Source organism: Nothobranchius furzeri, chromosome 18 (genome assembly GCF_043380555.1).
Source record: "Nothobranchius furzeri strain GRZ-AD chromosome 18, NfurGRZ-RIMD1, whole genome shotgun sequence".
Taxonomy (NCBI): domain Eukaryota; kingdom Metazoa; phylum Chordata; class Actinopteri; order Cyprinodontiformes; family Nothobranchiidae; genus Nothobranchius; species Nothobranchius furzeri.
In genome coordinates, this window is record NC_091758.1 from 6,628,138 (window position 1) to 6,649,022 (window position 20,885).

The 20,885-nt window shown below is 43.4% G+C and overlaps 1 protein-coding gene across 7 annotated transcripts in view; it reads left to right on the forward strand.

Moving 5' to 3' along the window:
• fgfr3 (fibroblast growth factor receptor 3) overlaps window positions 1–20,885 on the forward strand; it is a 106,356-nt gene that overhangs the window by 33,175 nt on the left and 52,296 nt on the right. The gene's annotated exons all lie outside the window — the stretch shown is intronic.

The following is a 20,885-nucleotide window of genomic DNA, read 5'->3' on the forward strand; positions in this document are numbered from 1 at the left end:
GTTCTACCTGCTCATTTTATTTTTATAACAACAATAAGCAACAACAGATTATGATTTCTTCATTTATTTAATCATTTATCAGGCTCCGCCAACACAAATAGTCCCAACATAAAACAGAGACTCAGACAAGGCTGTTGCTAGGCAACACAAACATTTTCTACAATAACGGTTAGAACGCCTGTGCACAGCGGAGTGATACTGTTTGTAAACCGTCCCAGTGCTGTTATAGACCAATATCAGCACTCTTGGAAAGTCTCTTGACCAATCAAATCACTTGTTCTGAACTAACTGTTGTATAATAGACAATGCAATAGCAATCCCTATTGAAAAATGGGAGGTGGGTCTATCAGTTAGCTTTGACCAGAACTTCTGGTCCCAAACTTGTTTAAAAACTTTTAAAATGATCAGACACTCCAATTTACAATTAATTCAGTACAAAATTCTACACAGAGTACACTATACAGTTCATCGGATGTTCAAGATGGGGTTTGTGTCGTCTGACACCTGTACACACTGCACAAACAACGCTCCTGACAATTACACCCATGCATTGTGGTCCTGTCCACCTGTCCAGGAATTTTGAGGTAGAGTGTGTGAAGTGTCTAAGTGTCTGAAATGTCATATCCCAACCACCCCCTCTCTGTGTTTGCTGGGAAACCTGGACGATGTCCCGATTGAAACATCTTTGGTTCACGTGGTTCTGACTGCCATATGCATTGCTAAGAATACTATCCTCATAAATTGGAAAAATAGAGAAAATCTCTGCATTAACCAGTATAGAAATCTTTTGTTAGATCATATTACACTTGATATAGCCTCTGCTTCCACTTCAGATGAATCTGTCTGGGCTCCTTTGATCGGTTCCATCACATAGCGATGATGGGGGGGGTCGTTGATATTGTTCTGCGGGATGGTGTGGGTGATGGGGCGGTAAGGTTTGTGTTTGGAGTATCCACATGTTCCCTGGAGGTGGGTTCACTGGGGGTGTCTGGGGGGCTGCTGCCCTGCTCTGGAGATGCTTGGGTTGACTCAGGGGGGTGGACTACTGGCAGTTGTGAGTGAGGCTGGGGGCTCGGGGTGTGGAGGCGGCTGGTCCCGTGTGGGAATCTGGGCAGGGCCTTGGGGATTGGGTCCAGACTTGTATGCTGCCGGGTAAAAGGCGTGAACAAGCGGCAGTGCCTGGCCCAGGCTCAGGGGCTTCAGGGGGACCTTGGCTCCTCTGAAACTCAGTTTATGGTATTTGGAACAAGAGGAGCAAATAGTGACATGTCATTAGTTATAGAAGATTTTAAAATTGAAAGAGTGAAGGAAAATAAGTTTCTAGGGGTCATTATCGTTGAAGATATTACATGGAAGCCACATGTTAATGGTGTAAAAACTAAAATAGCAAGAGCAATTTGTTTATGCATGAAATAAAACATTTTTTTAAGAAAAAAGAATTACGTCAAGTAAATAATTCTTTGATTGTAACGTGACTTATTGACTTATTGTATTGAACTCTGGGGAACTATAGATAAAACTCATACACAATCACTTTTGTTACTGCAAAGAAGCCATAAGAATCATTACTCAGAGTAGTTATAGAGCACCGTCTGGTCCATTATTTGCTGAGTTGAGAGTATTAAAGTTTCCAGATTTGGGGCATACTAACATATTAAAATTGATGTATAAAGCTCACAAAAAAATCATTACCAATAAATATTCAAATGAAATTTCTAAAAAGACAAAGTTGCTACAATTCAAAAGGGTACAAGATATTAATAAAACCTGGAGTTGGGACTAAAAAGTTGGAGCGCTGTTTCTGTATATGGAGTCAGGATATAGAACAGTCTGGAATATGTTTATGTTATGTTTATTTACTTGGCAGACGCTTTTTATCCAAAGCGACTTACAATTTATAACCTATAGGGCATGTTGTGAACTGTGGGGGAAACCGGAGTACCCGGAGGAAACCCACGCATGCATGGGGAGAACACGCAACTCCACGCAGAAAGGCTGCAGCCGAGTTTCGAACCTGCGACCTTCGTGCTGCGAGGCAAAACAGTGCTAACCACTGTGCCACCATGCAGCCCATATATCTGTGAATATGTAATGAAAGAGGCCAAATCAATCATAATGTTAAAACAGAATGTCAAAAACTACGTATATGGAATAGTCTTAGGTGTATTTTCTATTTTAATTTAGTTTTCCCTGTATTGATCAGCAATAATTTCTAACTAATGTGTTGAAACTCCATTCAAGGATTCTTAGTTAATTAGTGGAAAGTTGCTTGGCAGTTGTCTTAGTAATCTTTGTTAGTGAGTATATTTTTATTTTTTGCTAATGGTGTGAATGGGGCTAATTACATATAAGATTTTCTCCTTTTCATTTAAGTATTGTAAGTTGTATTTGTTCTTTTTATTATTTTGTAAAGTTACTATGTTTTTAAATGAAATAAAAGTTGGTTTAAAAAAAGAAACAAAAACAATTTTGTCCCATCATGGGGAGGGGGATGTCCAGGAGGGGGAGGACCCAACCTTACCTGGATGTCTTATGTCTTACATATTCTGGAAGTTGTGCAAATGATGAGATGTAGATATTCTGCTGGAGTGGGGCTGAGTTGGTGCCCTTGGACTCCGTGGGGCTCTGCAATGCTGCTGCCTTGGGCCCTGGCGAGATGAGCTGGGGTCTCCATGCTCTGGGTGACATTTTGGCAACAGGTGCCGACTGGGGCCAGTGGGGGAGCTGGCTCCCTCGAGGGCTTGGCCAACCAGCAGTTCCTCCCCATCCTCACACAAACATGCACATAGGACCTTGGGGGGTGGGCAAGTCAGGGAGTGGGGGTATGGATCCCATTTTTGCATTCCTGTGGCAGCCTGCCCCCCAATTTTATTTGCACATTGAACACTTCCACCAACAACATTCCATGCAAACACACACTTAGGGCCTTGGGAGTGAGCACACTCAACGACATTTGGCAAGGGGATCTTTCAGCCTCATCCTGAGTGCCGGTGCCCACTTCCAATTTTAAACTGCACTTAGACACCGAGGGATGTGGGGGGAAGTAGGGTTGTGTTGTGGCATCAGCTGGCGGAGGCCAGACGATGCCCGCACTTGTCCGCCCACCCCAGCCATGGAATACACCTCATCAACACTGTATTGGAGCAGGTGGAGGGAGATTAGGGGTCTTAGCACATCTCTGTTGTCACCTCTGTTGTCGCTTGGCTTCCCGGGACTGGAGGCTAGGAGGGGGAGCTGGCCGTCATGTTGGGGTCTGGGGTGGTGGGTCGCTTTGCTCGGCGTTGAACTGAGGAGCCTGCTCATCATCACCCCAGCAGAAAGGGGCTTACTCTGGGAACCGGTGATGGTTGTACGCTTTTTGCAGCAGTACCACGACCAGAGTGAATAGGGTGTGTATGGGGAGTGTGAGTGGGAGTCTAGCATTCATTTTTGTAAGTCTTAGGTTGTATGTTGATGTGTGAGCATGAGGGAGGGAGTGTGTGACTGTGTCTATGTATGACTGTATATGTCAGATGGGGTCTTGGACTCCTCCCCTGTCCAGGGACTTCTTGTGCTGCTACACATCTTTGCCTGTCCTCCTCCTGCCACATTTGGTGCGGAGTGTGGTGCCTTGGTCTGCCTGAACGTTTGCGGCTCCCTGGTTTAAGACGGGTGGGGCTGGTCACCCCTGGGTCTCGGGTTGCTGGGTCCCAGGCTCGGCCGGTTAGGGGGTAGGAAGCTGCGGGCGGGCCTGTGGGCTTGCCACTGATATCTCCCGGGACTCTGCCGGCTGCTGGTTGTGGCCCCCCGCGGCAATCCTCTGCGCATCTCGAGGGGGGCAGGGGCTTTTATGGTCACAGTCTCCTTGGATTCCCTGCGCTCTGGGGCAGCGCCTGCATCTCTGGGACTTGGAGCTCCCTCCATCTCCTACACATCTTTGGGGGTCAGATCTGTGGCCCCTCACACTCTCTATTGGACACTCCTATAGAGAAACCTTACATATACAAGTGTGTGTACACACACAGGTGCTCTTATAAGTATGGACACATGTCTGTGGTTGGCACTAAATGCACTGTGATTTATTATCGTGTGATTGTTCAGTTAAACAATGTTGATTTTATATTTCTTCATCTAGAAGCAGACTCTTTTTCGTCATTTATCGTTTATTTTGGTCCCCCCCCCCCCCCCCCACACACACACACACATCCACCGTTTGTCTCTTCCTTTCTCTTTCGCCTCTGTCCCCGCGTCTGGTTGGAATTACAAAGCCTTCAAAAAACAATAAAGTTTTAAGTATCGGGCGTTACTTTAAAAGCAGATGCTTTGATGCTCAACCTGATAGTAAATCTGTAAGGCTTGTTACCAGCATTCAGACATTAATTCTGTTTGCTTCACAGCCAGACAGGACACGGGGAAGAAAAATAAAAATAAAAACAATTAGCAACCCCACCACACAGCAAAACTCTTCCAGGCGTGTGTTATTTGTGGAGATAAAACATCAACGTTGCAGAACAAACTGAGTCAGTGGTAGAGCTGCAATGCTGGTAGCCAATCAGAGGTAAGATATCCAAATATAGGAAATGAGAGTTTGTCTGAAGCTCAACTCTGATGTGACTCACTTCTAGTTCCTCAAAGAGGTGCACTGGATGTTTTTCCTCCAAGTACAACTTACAAGGCATACATTCCTACTAGAGACCATTTTTGGAGCATGTATTATGCCGGTGTCATTCAGGAGCATAACCATATATTTAAATTAAATTCTGCAATAACAGCAGACTTCCCAGGGATGTGCCTGACTTTAAATCAGCTTTACTAATGCAAAAGACTTGATCTTTTCACACTATCCTCTTGTCAGGAGACACTAAAGAAAAGTGTTTTTGTTGCGGTCATAGAACTAGATAGATGTTATGTTATTAAATGTAGGTAAGAGCTGTCTAAAGGGCAGCCTTCAGTGTATTTGTGACCCTCTTAGTGATCTTCTGCAGCGCTTCACTGCAACCCTTGTCCTCCTGCTCAGGCTGATGATGCAGAAAGACTCTTCTAAAAATTATGTTCATGTTTATAATAATGTTATACCCAAGAGAAGATACAAGGATAAAAATTTCACACTAAAAAAACTACAAGACATTTTTTTTCTTTCCAAATTTCATCTTGTGGAATAACAAAACTCCTTCCCAACAACATCCCATCAGATCTAGGGAATTTTATGTTGTCTCTTTTAATAAGTCAAAAATACGATACCCTTTTGTAATGATTGGTTGAGCCAGATTTGAGTAATCTTTGTATGTTTTTATCTAAATAAAATCAAACGTCAAACGTTTGTGGAGTCACCAACTCCTGTCTCCCAGAACATTCTGCTCTAGCATACTAGAATGAAATGATTTTTAATCACCTCCTCAACATGTTGAGTCCTGCTGAAGCTGGTTAATTACTCAGTCATTTAAACCAGTATTGTTTGAAAGAATCCTAAAACGTACAGGCGGTTAGCCCTCTGGTGCTGCTCTGATGTCTCTCTGAAAGGTAGTAAAAGTAATTACAAGTATTTGTTTCATTATCTAGATTTTAGGCACAACAAAATATTACTGACACGGTATTTTGATATGTTATCAGTGGATTCACACAGTTGGTGTTACTAAAAAAAAGGTTTAATGCGACTTTTTAATAACCTCACTTATAAACACGGACACAACAATCCTGAACCCTGGAGGACTAAACGACGCACAGATGGGAAGCTGGTGTTTTTTTTAACCAGATAACTCCTCTTTAAGTGCTCTGGTAAGGTGTGAACTATATTAATGGACAATGAGGAATGGCTTCTGCTGCCTTTAAACACACTGTTCGATCAGCTAGCATTACCTCAACCAGCCAAGCACACCTCTGTTTTAAATGGATGGTAGAGAAAATAAACAGTAGAGCAGAAACAAATAGGTGGATTGACGGATGGTTTGTAACTGACAAACTGATATAAGGAATGGGAAAAAGTATAGAATTAAAAATTTCACTGAAAGAAAAATACCAATCCAGATGCTTATAGTTAAGTCAACGTCTTACGAGTTGGCAGCAGCTTGAAAGTGATCATGTTACTGACCCTCGGTTCAACTTATATCTGTGGTCCATAGTGTGATGTCATCAAAGAGAGGAGGAGGAGAGTTTGAAATTTTTTACCCAGCTGATTATGTGGGTCTTCCATAGTGGACGTTAGTCTGTTTGGTTGTCTGCGGCCGTCCTTCCCGTCTTCTGTCTCCATCAAAGTTATTTAATAAAAAAGACAAGTTGAGTTTATGTCATTGTCCCTTAGCGCAGCAAACCGTTACCATTTTACTGTGAAAGCAACTATATAAATGTGATAAAAGGCTACAAACTAGCTTGTTCTGGACTAGCTTCATGGAATTTTAATGGACATTAATGGCATCAGTCATGAAGAGAGGAGTGTTGTGGTGTGATTTCATGTCCAAAGGGTCATTATAAGGCCCTCATTAGCCTGAAGCTAAGTACAGGAAGTTAAATTTGTTTAAAAAAATGTTTGCTGTCCAAAAGAAGAAATAAAGTATATAACCTTTCTGAATAAATGCAGCAGCATGTAGCTTTTGCAACCTATTACAAAGCAGGATTTTGCCATGCCAAATGCTGCAGAAGGTTTCCTGTTGCTGTCCTTGTACTCAAGGTCAGTATGGATAAGCCTAACACCTTTAGTGTAAAATACACAGCTTCACATAGTGGTGAAAGCCTAGACTGTTGTCCAAATAGACCAGAGGAGCAGCAGGGACAACAACATTCTTTTAAACCGGTTAAAACACATCGGTCTCTCTGGTGCTGTCCATAAATGGTTTACTTCATATCTCACAGACAGGACTTTTATGGTAAGTCTAGATACCTTCTGTTGCAAGACCCGAGAGATTACTTGTGGTATGCCCCAGGGTTCGATTTTAGGCCCGATGCTTTTTAATCTGTATGTGCTTCCACTTGGTGGCGTCATCGGACGACACAGAGTGCAATTCCACAGTTATGTTTATGTTAATGTATTTAGCAGACGCTTTTGTCCAAAGCGACTTACAAGTGATATGTGATAGTTATGCAGATGATACATAGTTGTACATCTCTGTGTCTCCCGATGATGCAAGACCATTGGATGCCCTTTTTAATTGTACAGTAATCCCTCGCTACTTCGCGGTTCGTTCATCGCGGATTCGCTGCTTCGCGGATTTTTTCTTTGGAGCATTTTTCAGGAGGAATTCGCAGATTTGCGGTATTTTTCACTGATTCGCGGTATTTTTCTATGCGAAATATCAAGAAATTGTTGGGTTTTTTCATCAATTTCATCATAAAATGCACTTTTTGTAATAAAACTAAAAAAAACAAGTACAAAAATTTTTTTCTTGAGTTTTACCCACAAAAAGAGAATGTGATCATACGATAATTTAATATAGTACTGTATGTCAGACAGGGCGGCTGGATTCGGGAGTTGAGCTTGTAGGGAGCGTGGTTTCACAGACGCGGAAGTGAGAGCGTCAGTGAAACGCCGGCTGATCTAGGAAACCCCTGAGCGTTTGAGCGTCAACGAAGTGACAGGGAAATGCCGGGCTTTCCAGAAGTAAGTAAGATAACTTACTATGAGCTGATAGTTCGTTGGATTGATCGGTAGGTTGGAAACTCTTATCATGAATGTGAAGAAACGATGACTGAGAGGTGAGCTGGAAAGGCGACTTCCGTTTATAGCTGCGGTTTGTGACGTAGGTGCGACGTGGAGGGAATCCCCGCGAGGGGCATGCTGGGAGTCCCTACTTCGCGGATTTTCACCTATCGCGGCCAGGTCTGAAACGCATCTACCGCGATAAACGAGGGATTACTGTATTTCGGATATTGAATCCTGGATGTCAGAAAACTTTCTCCAGCTTAACCGGGACAAAACCGAAGTTTTAGTCATTGGTCCTGAGACCCAGAAAGAGAAACTTTTACCAAAGCTACAGTCACTAACTCTTAATCCGTCTTCTCAAGTGAAGAACCTGGGTGTGATTTTTGACTCTGGGCTAACTTTTATTCCCCACATTAAGAATATTACAAAAACTGGTTTTTATCACCTGAAAAACATCGCCAGAGTCCGCCCCTTTCTCTCTCTGGCCGATACAGAGACACCAATGCATGCTTTTATCACCAGTAGAATTGATTACTGTAATGCCCTGCTTTCTGGTCTTCCCAAAAAGAGTACCTCAGGTTTACAACTCCTACAAAATTCAGCAGCTCGTGTCCTGACTAAGACCAGGAGGCAGGAGCACGTTACACCAGTCTTAAACAGGCTGCATTGGCTTCCTGTACGTTTCAGGATTGATTTTAAGGTTCTTTTAATGGGTTTTAAATGTCTTAATCGTCTTGGGCCTTCTTATCTCTCAGAACTGCTTCATAAATACGAGCCATCGCGGTCCCTGTGCTCCTCTGACAGCCATCTCCTCATCATTCCAAAAGTCAGGACACACTCTCAAGGCGAGGCATCCTTCCAGTTTTATGGCCTTCACCTCTGGAACAGTCTGCCAGAGGACCTCAGGGCCATAGAGAGTGTTCTTGTTTTTAAGGCCAGGCTCAAGACTCACCTTTTTAGTATAGCTTTTAAGTGATTATGATCTATTTTAGCCCGTTTTTACCTCTTTATTTATTTATTTATTTTCAACATATATTTTATCAGTGTTTTATTACTTACTACTCTCAATTAAATAACACATATTTTCTTACATATTTATTTTAGCTTGTAATAATTATTAGTTTTAACCAGTCTTAATACTTTGTGGTACAATATTTTATAAATGTAATTATATGTTTCTACTTGGTCATCTTTTATCACTGTGTTTTATTTATCAGCTGTTTATGTTTAATTTGTTTCTTAACTGTTATCTTAGTAAACTTGTGTTTCCTCTGTGGGGGCCGGCTGCCCCGGGGGCAGCGGTGGACTGTGGTGGCCGGGGTGCTTCATTTGTCTACTCTTACCAAGGCTATTGCTGCCAGTCTTGGTGCTCCCGGTGCAGTTGGCTCCTTTGATGGTGTTTTCGTCTTCTTTATACACATTACATCTGCACTCAGCCAGCTGCCCTTTCTTTATTATGTGTGTGCGTGTGTGTGTGTGTGTGTGCGTGTGTGTGCATGTGCGTGTGTGTGTGTGTGCGTGCATGCGTGCGGGGTTTTGAATCTGCTTGGGACGGGATTGAGGGTGGGAGGAGGGAGAAACAGAAACTTATGTGAATCTGTGTGGGAGGGGTGGGAAACCGACTGCTGTCTGGTTGTTTTTAATATTGTAAAGCGCTTTGAGCTGCATTTGCATGAAAAGCGCTTCATAAATAAATTTTGCTTTGATTTGATTTGATTTGAACAGCTTACACGGACATGCTGAACGCCAGGAAATAGCCTGTGACTGCTAGGTTTAATGTTTGGATGGGAGTCTACATCTAATTTCATGTCCAAATGTGGAATTAAACCACTAACTCAATCTGGTGTTGGGCAATGTAATAAAAAAATGCAGCACTAATTTTGATCTAAGAATTATTTTATTATTTATTATAATATAGGAATGGTGCAAACAGATGGAGACCTTCACTGACTACCAGAAGAGAAAGGACATACAAGCGACCATAAACAGAGCTTGTTCTCTACCAACAGAAGGGAAACACAGCGGAACAATCAGATGTCTGCCATGAGTCATATTCATTTATATTAGTTTTTTTTTTTACAGACGTTAGGACCCATTTCTCAATACTAATGTCACTTTTGCCAGACACTTCACACAGTTCTCCTAACTGAGATTCAGCTTGGCAAAACAGTTCATTTCACATTCAGAATGCACTACAACCACCAAAACACTTCATTCAGGTCTCAAACAAACACATTCCTCCAGAACACTAGCAAATGTTGACAGCCGACACACACACTTCGTCACACACAAAACAAAGACCTAAAAACACTAACAACATGTAGCGTTACATGTTCTTGTGTAAAACAAGGACACATCTCTGTTCATACTTCCAGTAGATGTTACTGGAATGAATCAGACATGATGCAGAATTAGTCAATATTTCATGTTGTTCATTTATTTTTAATGGTATTTGTTTTTGCACTAAGTACTTCCAAAACACAACATCCACTGATCCACATTCAATATGCTAATCTACTCGGTCTTCTCCATTTGGCCACAGGTTCTCATCCACACCACATCTCATGTCATCTAGGGCCATACACCTAGGACAGAATCTTCTGGCATGCCTGATCCATCCCTGGCAATCTACTGCTGGTATGTCCAGGCATCCAGCGTACATTGCATCCAGAAGGGATATTTGATCATGTGGATGATGGTCGTACACCTTCCACCGCCATGAGGCAAAGAATTCCTCTATGGGGTTGAGGAATGGAGAGTAAGGTGGGAGGAAAAGTGACTCCATTCTGGGATGGGCCACAAACCACTCTGACTGCATGGGAGTGGTGAAATGCCACATTGTCCCATACAATTATATATGCTGGCTGATTCCGTCGGTCCACATCCCTTTCCTCACCTAGCACAACCCTTCCATAGAGATCATGTAGGAACGCGAGGAGCCGTCCAGTGTTGCATGGCCCAGTTACTGGTCTGTGTGACAGCAGTCCATCAGTGGATATTGCTGCACACATTGTGATGTTGGCACCCCTCTGGCTCGGGACATTCACTGTGGCGCTCTTCCCAATCACATTCCTCCCTCGTCGCCATGTTTTGGCCAAGTTGAAGCCTGCCTCATCCACATAGATGAAAATGTGGTGTGTTTGCATGCCTTCAATCTCCATGACTCTGAAAACAATTCACAAGGCAACATAAGCTGTTCCATGTTTGGTGTTGTTCATTACTGTAACAGTTCTTACCTGGACATGTCGGTTCCTGAGCTGCTTGACATGTTCAGAGTTCCTCTCAAAAGGCACAGTGTACAAACCTGATGTTTCTTCAGGACTAGAAGTTGTTGTCAGGCTTACACTGTGAATATTTGCAAAGGTAACGTTGTGTGCCGAGATACGGTGTCTGATCTCAGTGAGCTTTATCCCATTGTTTCTGATTACCATAACAACAATGGCGGTTTCCTGCACATCAGTGAACATCCTTCCTCTCCCTCCTGTGTGAGGTAACCGTTGAGTCCTAGTAAGCAGAAATGCAAAAACAATTACACATAACATTATTTACATCCGACATGTGCAACGGAGTTGCATGCCCTTGCAGAATACAAGTTACCTGTTGGTCTGTCGGAAAACTCTAACAATAGCTGCCACTATAGAGCGTTGCAGATTGGGCTGCACTCTCCGACCAGCCTCTCTCATTGAGAGACCATGATTTACTACATGATCAATTACAGAAGCTCTGACCTCATCTGAGACTCCAGCTCTTGATCTTCCTCTTATTCTTCTGCCACCACGCATACGTACTCGTCGCCCTCTCCCAGCCTCTATTCTTCCTCTTTCAGCCACTTCTCCATTTCTGGCTGGCTCCATGTTTACATCACAACACAAACCTATCCAGCAGTTGACTACTTTTATAATGACGGTGAAAGTGTAACACCTGAGCAGCTGTTCATCTACAGTTAGAGTCAGCTGTGGCTGGTTAAACTGCATCTATGTTTCAATAACACATCGCTGTTGGATGTTGCTGTCATGTTCAGCTTTGCAGTACGTTATTGTTTTGAACAGAAGTTTTACAGTGTTGTGAACAGTATGTAAGCAAGTGCAGCATGTCCTGCTAGTACAATGAGTTTTGGCAGTTGTTGTGTCTGAGTGAGAAGGGACTTCATGACATTTGAGAGATGTAGTCACTCGATGCATTTTGTGCCAAAGCAATGATAACTGATCCTCAGTTTGGCCCACATAGACTTCTGTTATGCACGCTGCATGTAGAGTTTTGCAAATGTGACCTAAGTATTGAGGAATGGGTCCTAACGTCTGTAAAAAACTAAACATTATATCTGAAGGAAGAAAGGTGGTTTGAAATTAAACAAACAATAATGCATCGGAATGATGTCACTGACCTAAAGATCATCACTTTCAGCGTTCTTGACTGGGGTTTTAAAAGTTTAATGGAACCCTGCAATAGCAGTCACGCATAGTTTTTAAAAACAAATCATGTTTCTGAGGAAGCAGAGCCATTTTAAGTGAAATGTAAAAATGAGGATAAATAAGCAGCTATGAGATTTAACCGTCACCGTGCGTCACACAATGAATGAGTCATTAATATGAGAGGTATTTGTGCAGAAGCAGTGTACACACTCAGTATGAGGTGAATGAACAGTAGGAACAGTAGACTGTGTGTGTGTGTGTGTGTGTGTGTGTGTGTGTGTGTGTGTGTGTGTGTGTGTGTGTGTGTGGTAGAAACGCTAACAGAGCCTAATCTGTGCTGTGCTGCGGAGCTACGCCGTCCCCATGTTTACCCTGGCAGGAGAGCAGAGGGCTGAAGGCTGGGTCTTGCCATGCTTCTCCACAAGCCGCCACTTCTCCAGCTCTGTTTTCATGGAGTCCCTGCAGGCCCTTGGGGCTAGAGTGCCTTTAAAGAGCCCCAGTGTAATCTGTAATGAAATCTGCCTGTGTGCTCATGGGCGCCATGAGGGTAAATTATACAATTACAAAATTACAACAACCTTGTTCACTTTGCCCAGAACAGTGTCTCTCTACTAAACCCACCTTGTGCCCTGGCTGATGGGGCTGCATGATGTCCTGCACTAGTTAAATGTTTTTGTGCTGAAGTTAGTGAAACAAAACGTAGTTATGCTTCTCCAACATGCAGCACGGTGCAATAAGGCAGCATGAAGAGACTCTTTCATAAGCTGAACAGTGTGTGAATGACACGAAAGAGAAAAAGTAAACACAACTGTAATTGAGTAGAAAAATCCTGCAGTCAGATTTGGCATCTCTCTCCCCCAGGCTCCTCTGCTATAAAGTCCTCGTGATTGAATGTACAGCTTGTTAAAATTCCACCTCAGTATTTACAGGTAATTATATATTTGTCAGACTCATGTTCTACAAAGTAGTTTACCAGATAATCATAATCCAAATGTGACCAATTTACTTTCCCACTGGTGTGATGAGCCAGGTGCAATCTATTTAAAGGAGACATAACATGCTTTTAAGTTATTCCTTTTTACATCTAAATCCTTCAGTTGGGGTCTAAATACAGTGGAACTGCAGTTCTTTGGTCTGATTTCCTCATTTTTGTTGCTCTACAGACCCTCATCTACCCCTGTTCTGAGGAGAGTCTTGAGAACGAGCCGTTTTTGGGTACTGTCTCTTTAAACTGGAGGAGGAGCTGTAAACTCCGCCCCCCTCCATAGTGCAGACCTGTACTCTCCTCCCCCAGTCGGACTTTGTAGTTCTATAGAGAAATCATTATTTAGCATAGCAGATTTAGCGTAGCATATTAGCATTTTTAAAACATGTGGGGAGAGTAGTTCATCAAGCTGTTTCAAGGCTGCTAACTCTCTCATGCATTTGTCTGTAGTCACTCACACACACCCGTCACGGCCGACGGAGGGACAAGCGAGCAGGCACACGCGCGCGCGCGCACACACACACACACACACACACATCCGTCACGGCCAACGGAAGGACAAGCGAGCAGGCACGTGCGCGCGCACACACACACACACACACACACACATCCGTCACGGCCGACGGAAGGACAAGCGAGCAGGCGCGCGCGCGCGCACACACACACACTCACACACAAGGAATGCTGCTTATTTATTTCTATAAAAAATGTTTTAAAAAATGATACAGCTCATTAAAACACCATTAAAAGAATATATTTTATTAAGATCTCTATCTATATATATATATATACATACATATAATTTTATAAGTAGTCTTATTTTATATTGGGTGTCTTAATGGCTGAAAATGGATAAAAAGCAGTCACATTTTAATTTAAAGATTTGAGATTCTAGTCAAAAATAAAGAACATTCCTCCAAATGTTCTTTAATGTGATCATTATAATTCTAATGCTTACAACTTTGTTTTTATTGTCTGCAATGTGTAGCCTATATCTTTATTAAATGTGTTTAGCTGTAAAGTGGTAATTCTCTCTAATGTGTACAGAGAGGTGGACATCAGTGCTGCAGTGAAATTCCCAAGATCAGTCTGCTTTGCTAACAAATATAGTTAAATCTTACCTGCATTCTAAATAAATACCGTTAGGTGGAAACATCAGTAGGCATTGAGTTATTGATACAATCCCTAACAGCCAGAATGGAAGAAGAGCATGCTGGGTCATCCTGGATCTGAGCCTGTTCTGTGTATTTACCTACAGGATGCAATAAATGTCTACAAGGCTGAGTTTGGACCATTACATCTAAAAGAAAACATACAATCAGTGATTTTTTTCACTGTTTACATTAATATACACATTTTCTAAGTATTAACCTCACAGCAAATAAGTAGAACAATATAATAAACAGGCTTTAGTAGTTAAACAGGCGTTGTGCACACAGGTGCTTTGTGTCTCGGTGCTGGTGGTGTCTAGGTCTCAGAGTTCCTGTCCTCCTGCCGTCTTCTGTTGTCCTCAGGATACGGATTGATGTTTCCTGATGATGAGGGAGGGGCAGTATGTGGGCTTCAAACTGGTCCTGGACAACAGTGGGAGACCTCCGTTGTCTGAATACTGAGACCAGAGGGTTGGTGAGATGCAGATCTTCTCTACCTCATCTAGAAACGGAGTTGGTTCAGGGAAAACTTTTCCAAAGACCAGTTCCATGATGTCATCGCCATATTCTGCAATGATAGACAATAACTTTAATGACATATTTTGTCTACAAGCAGCTTTAGGAAAGTTGTTTCTTTAGCTTTCATGTTTATAGTCACGTTTGTGTTTGTTCACAAGTTCACTTTGCTGCAGTGACTTCATATTCTTACAAATGTAATAAAATAGTGACACTAAAATTATACAAATGATTCCTTATGAAAGGAAGCTCATTAGAGAGCAGTGCAGACAGACTTACTACATGCTGCAGCTGTTTTTGTAGGCCAGCTGCTGCTGAATTTGGGGAAAGTTATTCTGCACACATCCAGATCAGATGGTCGATTACAGAAAATAATGTAATTCAATCATTTCTAAACAGACTAAACAAGTAAAACATCAAATAAATCACTCTGCTGTCATCAGACGGAGTGATTCAGGGGGTGAGGTGTTCTTAATGATGAGGGTGGCTGAGGTGTGTCATCACTCACTTTGGTCTGGTCCAGCTACCATCTCTTTACTGGTGGGTCTCCTTCCTCAGTAGGTGACGTGAAACGCCAACATCTGAACGTTCTGTGTTCCTTAGAGGAGAAGAAAAGTAACATTAGCAAGCTGGCTAAATTATTTTTTACTAGCATCTCAAGGACTTGGAGAAGCAGATCTTCACTTACCTAAACATCAGACCAGTTTGTCCCAGCTGAGCTCATCAGGGCTTTAGTCTGACAGCCTGTCAGTGAAACACGGCTCCAGTCTTCTGGATGTAGACACTAAAAAAGCAAAGGAACATTTCTACTTTTATTTTAATTATTTTACAGCCGATTTTATCAGCTTTCCGACGCTCACGCTCATACAGACGGTGAGCTTTGCTGCGTCTGACTGATGCAGAGTTAGTTTTTATATCTGCAGTGAGACAAAAAAAACTAACCTCACTCCACTCAGAGATCGTTCTTTAAAACTCTATTAAATCCACTGTGTTGACGCACTATAATGACTTTGTCACACTGCATTTTAGCTGATATGGGACTTTATTTACTGGATGCTAAGATTACATCACACTCACGTAGAATAACACACAGGCTCTCTGCTGTTACAATCAGTGGGAGGTTATCATCTGGTGTAAAAGAAGGCGTTGATCAGAAATCACGTTTTATTCCACGAAAATCTGCCAAATCCACATTAATCTGGGTGCTAACGTTACTAGCATACTGTGCTAGCGATAGCAAGCCGGATGCTAACGCTTTAGTGCTGCTAATGCCCGTAAATCTAAAGTAAAGTTTGTCGACATTTTAGAGTGATATGAAGCTTACCGCTCTGCTGCTGTGTCCCGGTGCTGCCACATTCAGATGGAAATGACTCCTTTTAGATAGATGAAGCCCTCGGTACTTAGCCACTAGCCTGGAGACAGGACGAACGAACCACGCGCGCACGCACGCACACACACACACACACACACACACACACACACACACACACACACAAACAAACACAAACACACTACTTTTTCTTCTGTGTTTTTTTAGCAGTAGTGTCATCAGCTCCTGGGTTTAAATACTGCCACATCACCCTTCCTTAAAACGAGGAACAGTTTTGAGCTGTGTGTGGCTAAAATAACCAGACATTCTGCATTTTTCCAATAGGACTACAAAAAATCTTAGCGAGAAGAAAAAATGGCGGATTGGCTCTGTGTTTAGCCGAGGGCCATTACCATATTTGGTAGTTATCCTGACGAAATAAATTACTGATGTAATAGATAATGTGAAAAACTGAACGGGTGGACAAATATGCCCAAAACTTAATTATTAAATATCTCAATAGCAACTCCAGTGAATAATATAAGCCTTTTTGCTCACTTAGACACTTAAAATGTGAAACACACTGTGTTAATGGATAAAAAAGTGGGTTTTTCATGTTATGTCTCCTTTAAAATTATCTAAATACTTGTTAGGTTCACCTAACCTCTGATTCGGGGTGTAACTCTACATGTATTCAAATTCCAATGTTTGGTACAGGAAACAAGCATACAGAGCAGGTATTTTCAATCCGAATTCGGCAACAAGTATTGAGTATTTGCTGATACTGGTACTGATACGAGTAGTAATAAGGGCTACTACATTCCTTGTGTAAAGGGTTCATTTACATCTATTTAAGGAACCATAAAACATAAGATTCCATAGTATATATGAAATCAATCTTACGGATCTTTGGGTACTTTCCGCTTCCAGTCGGCAACAAGATGGCGCCTGTGCTTGGCTTAGCCGCGGTCACCGGCCACTTTTTCAAACTTTTCTCCACTAAACTCCTCTTTTCCACCTTGCTCCTGTCTGCGATCCTCTTCTGTAGTGTCCCCACTACCATCTCCTATGATCGCCAGACTCTTTTGTCCTTATGTTCGTTCACGATCGCCCAAGATGCACCGAGGACGTACCATCCTGTTTGTTTACCTGAGTGGCGCACTGGCCCGGAGCCAAACGACGGTCCTGAGCTGCGCACCTCCGGCTATGTTCATCTGGTCCCGGGAAAACGTCGGAGGAAAATAGGCAAACGAGCAGGAATCCAGGTGAGAATAAGACTTCTCTTAAGGTGTGGTTTATCTAGTAAACATTGGTGTGATCTTTTAGCTTCTTGTCCTTTGTTTGGTGGCCTGAGCGCCACTTCCGCATTCCCGCCAAGCCGCGTTGCAGCGCGGTTCATCCGTCCAAGTTTTTTAAGGTCGGTTTATCCTCATTCCTCAGTGGTTTCTCCTCCTGTTCCCTCCATAAGTGGTTTTTATAAACACCGTGGATCTAATCCTGCTAATTTACGTCCACTAACTCCAGCTGTTTCTGTAGTTTCTGATTCCTCCACCTCACTCAGCATGGCTCTATTAAATACCCGCTCTGTTAACAATAAGTCTTTCCTGCTCAATGATCTAATTCTCTCTAGAAACCTGGATTTTCTGTTTCTGACTGAAGTTTGGCAGCAAACATCTGATTATTCTGGTCTGATTGAACTCTGCCCGAGTGGTTATTCTTTTCTTAGCCAGCCCCGGGGTTCTGGTCGTGGTGGAGGCCTAGCTGTTGTTTTCAGAGACCATCTTCCATGTAGCTCTACAACCTCTGGTCACTTTGCTTCCATTGAACTGCAGCTGATTAAAGTCGGGCGTAAGGACCCGTTCTACTGTGCTGTGGTCTATCGTCCACCTGGTCCAGACAGTTCTTTCCTTCAGGAGTTTAGTGACTTTCTATCCTCCACTGTGAAGCTGTCCAGACTGGTGATTGTTGGTGACTTTAACATCCACGTTGATGATCCCTCTGATCACTTTGCCATAAATTTCTCCAGCCTTACGGACTCCTTCAGCTTTACCCAGCATGTTTCTGGCCCCACACACACCAGGGAGCACACTCTAGACCTTGTTTTTACCCTGAGTCTAAATGCTGACAGTGTTTGTCCTGAGAACGTTTATTTTTCAGATCACCATTGCATTTTCTTTAACTTGTCAGTTTCTGCGTCCCCACCTCCTGCTCGCCGTATGGTTAGTTCTCGTTTTCTTAATGAGAGCACAGCTAGCAATTTTTCTGCTGCTTTTGATCCACCCTGTTCTTCTGATAACGACCCAGATTCCTTAACTTCTCACCCCGGCTTTCCACGGGAGCCGTCAGCAGCACGTTACTGCAGCAGCACGTCATAGCTGCTGATAGGAACTGCTGTGGTCAACAGAACCTTTTCCACTGGAGTCGTCAGCAGCGTGAGTCGGCCGCGTCTCAGGAGCAGCATGTCGCGGCCTTTACGCGCCGGTTCTATTTTCTACGCGCGACGCCTCTGAAACGGGTCAAGTTCGACATTTTTGGGGACGGACAGACAGGAAATCGAACGCGGAAATGGAGAGAAGCTACCGAGATTTTCAGAATAAAGAACGTACTGCTTTCCGGTTGCTTTACTTTTAAAAAAGGTTACTAACTGTGCGTCCCCGTGAGAAGTTATCACCTAGCTAGCGGTCTCCTTTGTTTTTCAGGTCTGTGTTGGCGATTATAAAACGGACAGAACATAAAACACAAACCATGTTGTAATTTTCTCCTGCTTGTTGTTGTGTTCCCGTGGAAACCCGGGGTCAGTTTAACGAGCACTGCCTCTCCATTCTGGACATCTGTCCTGTCAGAACCAGATCAGTTCCTGCAGTGAACCCTACTCCCTGGTTTAATGACAGCCTTCGCAGCCTGAAGTGCCAATGCAGAAAAATTGAGCGTTTGTGGAAGGAAACCCATATCCACGTCCATCTGCTGCACCTAAAGGATCTTCTGACATCCTTTAACTCTGCAGTCAGAGACACTAGGGTTTCCTATTTCTCCAACCTGGTGTCCCAGAGCAAAAGGAACCCCAAGGTGCTGTTTAACACCATCAGCAGCATCGTCTCTCCTGCCTCTCCTACAGCCTCCATCCACTCTGTTGCAGACTGTGAGAACTTTCTGTCTTTCTTTGTGGACAAAGTCAATAAGGTTAGATCTAGCATCTCTCCTTCAGCCTTATCGCTGCCTCTCCCGACTCCAACCAGGCCCATCATCCTAGATAGCTTTGCTCCTGTTTCCTTGCCTAAGTTAACCAAACTAGTTAACTCTATGAAGACCTCTGCATGCCCCCTCCACATCTTACCCTCATCTTTGTTTAAAAGTGCTTTTCAGTCCATCGGTCCCAGCGTGCTCTCTATAATTAATGCTTCTCTGGTTTCTGGTCAGGTCCCTGCTCACGTTAAGAAAGCTGTAATCCACCCGCTTCTTAAAAAACTGAGTCTCGACCCCTCTCTCCATAGCAGCTTCAGACCCATCTCTAAACTTCCGTTCATCTCCAAGATCTTGGAAAAGGTTGTGGCTAAACAACTCACAACTGCTCTTGATGAACATAACATCTATGACAGCTTCCAGTCAGGTTTTCGTAGAGCTCATTCTACTGAAACAGCACTTCTTAGGGTCTCTAATGACCTTCTGACCCACAGTGATGCAGGGGACTGTTCTGTTCTGGTCCTGCTGGACCTGACTGCAGCCTTTGACACTGTTGACCATCACCTGCTACTGGAGAGGCTGAGAGACTGGGTAGGCCTATCAGGAACTGCTCTGGAGTGGTTCTCCTCTTATCTCTCTGAGCGCTGCTTTTCTGTGGCCGTCTCCAAGTTTAGGTCCTCCACCACCTCTCTTACCCATGGTGTCCCACAAGGTTCTGTGCTGGGACCTCTGCTCTTCCTCCTCTATCTGCTTCCTCTTCAGCACATCCTGAGCTCCTTCAAAGGAATCTCCTACCATCTTTATGCAGATGACATCCAACTGTACATCTCCTTTAAGCCCCATGAGATGTCTAAGCTGCAGCTGTTCAACACCTGCTCTCTTTGACCTTTGACCCAGCTCTCACCCTGGATTCTCATGACAGTTCTCTTGTTCTCTCTTCCTTCTTCCATCTCAGGAACATTGCTAAGCTGAGTCCCATTCTGTCCCGCTCTGAACTTGAGACAGTTCTCCACACCTTCATCTCCTCACGCTTAGACTACTGTAACTCTCTTTTCACGTGTCTGAGCTTAACCTCCCTGAACCATCTACAGGTGGTTCAGAACGCCTGTGCTCGGCTTCTGACCAAGTCCTCCAAACACACCCACATCACCCCGCTTCTCCTCCAGCTTCACTGGCTGCCAGTCAACTTCAGGGTTCATTTCAAGATCCTGGTTCTGGTCTATAGGGCCTTACATGGACAAGCACCATCTTACATCGGTGATCTTCTTAGTCCCTACACCCCCAGCAGGTCCCTGAGGTCCAGTGATCAAAGCCTACTGGTTGTGCAGCACCAGGCTAAAGGTCAAAGGTGACAGATCATTTGCTGCTGTGGCCCCCAGACTCTGGACCTCTCTCCCCCTGAGCCTGAGATCAGTGGACTCAGTGGTCTCCTTTAAAAAGCAGCTGAAGACTCACCTGTTCAAGCTGGCTTTTGTATGACCTTCTTCACCTCTCTCTCTTTATTCTGCTCTCCCCACCTATTCCACCCTCCTCTGGATCCACTGATTTCCCTCTTTCCTGTTCACTCTCTCTCTTTCTTAACATTTTTAATCACAATTGTCTATTTTTGCTCATTTAAAATATATTTTTAAACATTTTCTAAATGCTTTTTTATATTTTTACATTTTTTGTTTTTGTGAAGCTCCTCATGATTTTTATCTTGAGAGGTGCTATAGAAATG